Genomic DNA, 8,185 nt, shown 5'->3' with positions numbered 1-8,185 from the left:
CAACATTTAAATGAAATTATCTTCAAAAAGTAAATGTCATGAACCAATCTAACGTTTCAAATAAAGAACCGATGAGATTTTGCAAATTTTATGCGTTTTTTTTTTTAAAAAAGTTATCAAGCTCTTAAAAAATCACCCGATATAATAGATTTTGCAAAGCAAAAACAAAAACAAAATAAAATAAAAATATTTTTTACCGCAATTTTTACTAGTAACTACAGTAGTGTGCAGACAATAGCCCGAAGTACCCTATAATAGTCCTTTAACTACCTAAATAGCCAAGCTGAACTTATTGTATTTTTTTTTTCTTAAATAAATATATAACAATAGCATATACATACTTACATTTAGGCATAAATGGTTTATTAAACAAATGTATAAACCAAATAGCGCCGTCTAAAGACACATTTACATACAACCACACATATTTGTACATACATACATACAATAACTACATATACATAGCCACAATTTTACATACATACAAACAAGCATAAAACCCATAGTGTATGAAATAAACAAAATCAAAAAAAAATAAAAATAATTTATTGCAAGTTTGCTAAACATATTTAATAAATATACCAATACAATAGCGTACAGCAGCAAATTACTATATTTAATTGCTTGAAACTACACAATAACAATATTTTAACGAAATGTATTTTCTATTGTTGTAATCGTTTACTACATAATATTAGCATAGCAGTACATAAATACAAAAAATATAAAAAAAAATTAACCTAAATAATTGATTACTGTTATTCAGTGTAGCTAATGCATTAACTACTTTTTAAGTACAAAAAGTTTCGAATTTTTTGCTATGAAAAATTTAGTTAAGCAACGGTAATTGAAACTATTTGCATGCGGGGGTTAATATTTTGCAAAAAAAAAACTAACGTTTTACGTTTTTAAAAAATATTAATTTTTAAAAAAAAATTATTTTGGCAAAAACTTGCAATGAATCGTTAAAAAGTAATAACTAATTTTTTCTTTGCTTTACAAATTTATATTTATAACAAGAGAAAAGAAAACAAGCTGGCAATACGCTAAAACAAATTTTTTCGGCAAAAAATTTCAAAATTTTTCAAACAAAAAAATACGGAATTTACATTGGTGCTAACGGTTGCGGTGATAGCAGTGAAATATAATAAAAAAATCTATAAACAAAATAGCTATTCAAACCATTTATTGTGTCACTAGCAAATTACATCACTATAATTCATGTTGTTATCGATTTCCATATATTATTATTTTTTTGTACATTTAAATAAATTATTTAAAACTTATTGCCATATTATTATTTTTCAATCGTCATATAGCGTAAACTGAAATGCAAAACAACGTGTCATCAAAAAAAAAAAATCGAAAATCTCTGACAGCTATAATAACCAATATATAGCCAAAACACAAATTTTGTTTCAATATGACGTTTTTCTGTCGCCTGTAATCTAATGAAAATTGATGCTACATTCTCAGATATAACCAAAATATAACCAATACATAACCAAAAGATAACCAGTATATAACCGTTTTATAACCAACATATTACCGTTTTATAACCAAAATCTAAATTTTCTTCCAATACGAGTGGTTTCATTATTCATCTCTCCTACGCCTGGAAAGTGATGTTACGTTAATTTGCATTTTAAGTGACGATATACTATACATATATTGCAGACTTTATCGATATTTTTACGCAATTTCCATGTTTTTATTTTTTTATTTTGTTAATTTTCCTGCCACAGCAACCAACGCCAAGCGAAATTCGTAGAGAAAAAATTATAAAACCTTTCGGCTAAACGCATAAACAAAAATCTCAAAATTATCGATAAAAATGAAAAAACATTGCAGCAAATTGCAGGCAAATTTAGCGAAAAAAAATATTAAAATTGCAAGCACATTTAGCAATAATAATAACATTACAAAAATCGCAGGCAACAATAAATTACTACTACTAATTTTATTTTCTAATAAAGGGTGTTTTTAAAACTAAAAATGCTGCAAAAGTGTTGTTGTAAAAGCAAAAGATATTAATGTTGAATAAAACGAAAAAAGGGATGATTGAATTAACGTAAATAATTACCTCAATATAAGTGCATTATCTTCTTATTATAAAGGAAAATAAAAGTAAAAATTAAATTAATAAAATTTAAAATACCACGAAAACTCAATATAACAAGAACAAAACTAAATAAAATTTAAAATTAAAAATGCATAATGAAAAAAAAAACAGTTTAGAACTCCAACACATATTATGCGAAGTAAAAACTTGAGAAAAAAATAAAAAAAAATAACAGAAAACCCGTTATCAAGCGTAATTGATGAAATTAAAACATTTATGTAACAGAAAAAAACCGTTATCAGGCATAATTGATGAAATGAAAATAGTTATATACAGACATTTAGTGTATATAAACATTGTCTGCTAAGAAATGCGCCAAATTGGACAACAGCAATTTTTAAATCTAAAAAATGCATATAAAAACCAACAACAAACAGCATATTACAACAAAATAAAAACCGGAAATACACTAAACGACATTAAAGTTATCGTTAAAAGTTTAGCAACTGCAAAACGAAATCAAACGCATAGTTAATAACGGTAAATAATTTACTGTCTACAATTATTACAAACAAGTTATCGGCAACTTAACAACAAATGCGCATATCAATCAAATTTAAACGCATGAAATTTAAGCAAAAAATTGCAAGCATACAAGAATACAACAAAAAAGTGTCGATCACAACAGCGCAAGTCACATAGCCAGGACATAGAACAAATCATAATGTGAAAAGAAAACCACACAATCGTTGCTTAAACGATAAATGTCAAATTATGGAAAAAATAGACGACACAAGCACAGCAAAACACACAACCAATGTAAAGAGCGGGGAAACGGCGCTGTAGCGAAATTGCAATGAAAAAGCGACGAGCGTTATTTGGAGAGATGGCGGCAAAGTTTAGTAAAATGTTTAAAAATTACCTAAAAAGCAGCGAAATTGTTAGTGTTAAGGTATAAAAAAAACAACAAAACTCATAAAAATCACAAATACGGTATTACAGGCTAATACAGCTGACTGTTTGAAACGCACGCTTTGCGCTTTTCATTCGCATTGTGCCGAAATGCAACGCAGTTTTGCGCATTTGGTAACAACCTGTCGCTGCAGCATGCGTTTCACCGTAATTTACGCAAAAGAGGCCATTTACCCGCTTCACAACCAATTCAAATAACAAAGCAAGCAAGAAAAAAAAATACAAAAATCGCATATACCAAAAAACAAAAAGTTCTAATACTAAAGATTTTTAAAGTTTGAAGCATGAGAATTGAATATATATTGTCGCGCGAAGTAAGAAATCAACTTATATTTACTAATATAGTATTGTTCCATGGGTAGAGCGATTGCAAGCTAACACGTGCAAACGCGGTGAGCAAGCAAATCTAAAACGAAAAGAAATGCAACAAGCGTGTATGTGAAACAACAACAGCAAACAAACTACAACAAATAGTGTTGCAGCATGATTACGCCAATTTCGCGAGATTCAAATTGAATAGAGTGTGTATATAATATTTTGTAGGTATAACTTTTATATATATATTTTTAAAAAATATATATTTATAAAATTTACGATAAACATATAAGATTTTGTTGAAATTGTTTTTTCTCGCTCATTATAACTAAGAAACCAAAAACAAAAAAACAAAAAAAAAACATGCATGCAAACATACATACTTACAAGAACAAAACGAATGAGCTGAGAAATTTGCGTAAATGGAAATTAACTGTTTTTATGCGGAAAATGTACGGGTAATATTTATATTGTAGGCTATATTTTCTTTAATATATTATATATATTAAGAAAAAACTGAATTAGGCAGCGAGTTCAAGGAAGCGCAAGTCAAAGCGTGGGCAAAGTTTGCACAAAACTACAAAAAGCATTTCAACCGAAAAACAACTAAATTTGCGAAAAACTATAAATGAAAACAAGAAAAAATATGAAAAATACTGCATATAAAATTAGTAACTAACAAATAGCTAGGCGCTATGTCAGAAAAAAACTAAAAAAACTAAAAAACAAAAATCAGCTGTTTAGCTGTAAAACGTTTAAACGTCAACGACAAGCGCGCTTATGAACAACCAACAGTGACAACAAACCCAGCTAGTAACGCCAACAAAAACATGCCCGACACGATTTTGTCCAAACTTTACGACTGCGTTAGAGTTAAAAAATATGTAAGGCAAAGTTTTACAAATATTTGCATTTCGAAAAACAAATTTAAAAAATACTGCGTAGATTTCCTAGAAATCGAAAGTACATTTTACAAACTTATACGAGTATACAAAGTAACTTTGGTGTATAAAAAAAAAAAAATAAAATCATACAAATATTTCGAAAAGATTTTTTTCGAAAGGCAACTTATAGATATTATTAAAAAAAATTAAAGAAAAGAAAAGTTATGTTGTGAGAGCGTTAAGCGCACGTACATATTAAATTATGAAATAAAAATTAATAATAATACTACGTAGTACGCGTTTGCTGGCATTTATAGGTGGTGAAACCAAGATTTATTTATTAGTATTTAGAGGCTATATTTATATCGTTTTTCTGCAAAGAGCGGAGCGTGGTAATGGCAAAATGTATGAAGAATTTAAAAAAAAAAAAACTGCACAGTAAGCTAAAAACGTATACAAAACTAAAACTGCTTTTTATAAAAACTATTTTTTTTTTTTTGAAATTTAGAAAAATAACTTGCTATGCACTATTAAGTGCTAATAGCACGATAATTATTGACAAAAAGCATTTTTTGAACAACAACACTTTTTTCACTTTCACACTTTTAAATATGCAAAACACAAAGATCTACGCTTTAAATATGTTGCTAGCTTAAGCTTTGAACGTGTGGAGCACAAGTTGTGCATGCCAGCGTAATATTTGACAGTTTGCGCAAACTGTTGGCTTGACTGGAAAACTGCACTGAGAAATAAAGTTGTATTGTAAAAAGGAATGCTAAACAAAAATAGGCGTGCACATGTTTTCATAAAAGCAGCAAGCTAAAGATTGATTAAATGTGTTATTTAGCGGTTGTGAGCGGTGCCAAGTACTGATAAAATGTAAGTTTGAGGAAATTTGTTGGAAATTTTTTTTTTTAATTTTTTAATTATTATTTTTATTTATTTTTACAAACAAATACAATTTCTATACAATTCATTAAAAATTTGAAGCATTGAAGTGTTGTAAACAGCATTTGATAAATTTTAATTACACTATTACATATAAATTGAAAAATTTTTGTCTAACAAAATTAATATTTTTTTTTAAAGAAATTTTAATTATTTCTAGAAACATAATAATCCTTCTACACAATTTAAAATATATATTCTAAACAGTAAAGGCTAAATTTTAATTACATTATAATATTAATTGAAAATATTTATCTTACAAAATTAATATTTTTATTTGAAGCAAAATTTCACTTGCGTTATTTTATTATTTATGCGCACAGCTCTTGAAAAAATAATATTTGTTTTGTTTGCTTCACACAACTTTGCCGTTAACTGCCACATATTACAACTCAAACAGCGCGATCAGCTGTTTGCTGACAGCTTTCGTTTTTATTGCCATTTTAATGGCAATTTCAAGCACTTCAAGCACAATTTGTGTACGATAGGCAATGTTACTTTCTTACGCATAGTTTTTTGTGTAATTTCAACAGCCAAATATTTGAATATAAGCATTCTTTCGCTCACTTAACGCCATCATGCAGAGTCGTGTAGAATTTTATGAATTTTCAATTATAGAAACGTACAAAAACGAGTACAAAATATAATTATTTAAAAACAATACGAAATTTGAATTTTTTCTAAATGAAAAAAAAAACTATATATAATAACGGTTAGTTTATAGTAAGTAGGAAAGCAGAGAGCGTATACACTTTTTAGTATATTTGGTTGATATAAAACAGTACATACATATAACTGTACTTGTTAAGCAAGTTGAATGCAAATAATGAAAAACGTATCAATATAGCAACAACAAACCGAAGTCAGACATTTACTGCATAAATACTAATAAAATTTTAAAAGCAAGAGGAAATTAAGGAAACCAGCCTAAAAACGCAAAGCATAAAAACAAGCAGGACAGCAAAGAGAATGTGACAGTTAAGAAAATATTCGAAAACAGCAAACACACAGAAACGCTAAAGAAATTTATATCTATGAGGTAGAACAAACCAATGTAAGCCCAACCTGACAAAACGATAATTACCAAGACAGCAGCCACAGTAATGCGACTGCACCGAAATTGACAAAACATCACTTGCTGCTTTTTGAGAGCGTTAAGCGCAATGTAGACACTGTTTCAGGCGTTGCATTAATGAACGATTTGAACAAAAAACTCTTGCAAATAAAAGCAGCAAGTTAAAACACACGCCCAAAAATCAAGCAAAAAATATACATACAGCGTATGAAGAAAGTAAAATTAAATTTAAAATAACAAATGTTAAATAAAGTAGTAAACCAATAAAGGCAAAACTGCGACTAAACTGGAAATGCATATTTACAGGTTCGGTTTTACAAAAATAATTTGTGAAAAAAACATAAAAAAAATCAAGTAAAACAAACGTGTTTTCTACACTGCCCAAATCAGGAAATTTTTATTATTTTGAAAATTAAAAATACATTGATTGCATTTCAAAAATAAAAGAATACTAAAACCAGAAAAGTTGCTAAAAACAATTAAACAAAACAAAACAAAAAAAATAGAAAAATACAATAAATGTTTTGATGTAAGAACACAAATAAAACACTTATATGCTGTAACAACAGATTTGAAATAAGCAAAATAAAACATAATGCATACAAAAAATGAAAAATATTAATTAAACCAAATTAGTTTTAAACCTAAATGTTTAGCTAATAAGTTGAAAAGCATACAAAAAGCATATAACTTAAACAAAAACATAAGAATTAACACAACAACACTGTTAACACCGAGGTACTAGTAAATAAAAACGAATCAACACAAAACAATAATATAAATAACAATAATAGAATATCAAAAAAAATATATATGAAAAGAATAATTGAGATAAAATGAAAAGTAAAGTCAGGAAACAGCAGTAAGTTATGTAACAACAACACATTTATATAAAAATCATGAAAACTTAAAATTATGTAAAAATATATTTACAGTTTTGGTTTGAAATAAGTACTAAGCACAGCATAAAAATAGAGCTGGCAACGAAAATAAAATGTAAATTGCAAAAAGTAAATAACAGAAATTAAAAGGAAATCAGCAAAACTGCATAAAATAACACAAAACGGAATTTGTAAAATGTGCAAAAAAAAAAAACAAAGTAAATAAATTATAAAAAATAATTGAACAAATAATAAATATCAAAGCATTTAACAGTTTACAAATAGCAGCAGTTAAATCTTTAAGCAACCAAGCAAAAACTGAAATTAAGCGTTTTACAACTCTAAACACAGCGTAATTTACAGCATATTTGTGTTGTAAACGCGTCATAATGCATTACAATTAGAGACAGCTGGAAAAATACAACGGCAAGTTGTAATTAGCGCTTTGAAAATTTTTTCACATTTTGCAATAAACGAAATGCTGCTGAGCGTATAAAAATATACATACATATATGTACTACATTTAAGCTACAATATATCCGTAGAAAGTTAAGAAAAACAAAACAATGTAACACTGTAGCAACATGTTGCAGGAGTATCATATACCAACCAAAAACAAAAAAATATATATAACAGCTACACATACAAACAAAAGGTTGCGTAAATACTTTCTTAACATAATATGCGCTAAAATTTTAATTATTGTATTTTTGTCAATTGTAATGTATGCACATAAATACTAACAAAACCTACACATACTTGGCTACATTTTACAAACATCCATATTTTTTTTTTTAATTTTATTTTGCTTATTATTTTTTATGAATTGTAATAGCCACGTAATGCGTGAAAATACGTGTGAAATGTTGGCGCGCCAATTGCCTGGAGACTGAACTACATTTTATTTAGTTGGCGCTGACAATATTTTGCACATAAATTCATGCACACATCAAACCACAAAAAAATTACATATACAGTTAAATACATACAAATACAAAATATATATACTATATACTATATACATATTACCACATATTATATAAATGTA

Source organism: Bactrocera latifrons, unplaced genomic scaffold (assembly GCF_001853355.1).
Source record: "Bactrocera latifrons isolate USDA-ARS-PBARC rearing strain unplaced genomic scaffold, ASM185335v1 scaffold_51, whole genome shotgun sequence".
In the NCBI taxonomy this organism is placed as follows: domain Eukaryota; kingdom Metazoa; phylum Arthropoda; class Insecta; order Diptera; family Tephritidae; genus Bactrocera; species Bactrocera latifrons.
The sequence above is the reverse complement of the archived record's forward strand: the minus strand, read 5'-3'. Positions refer to the sequence as shown.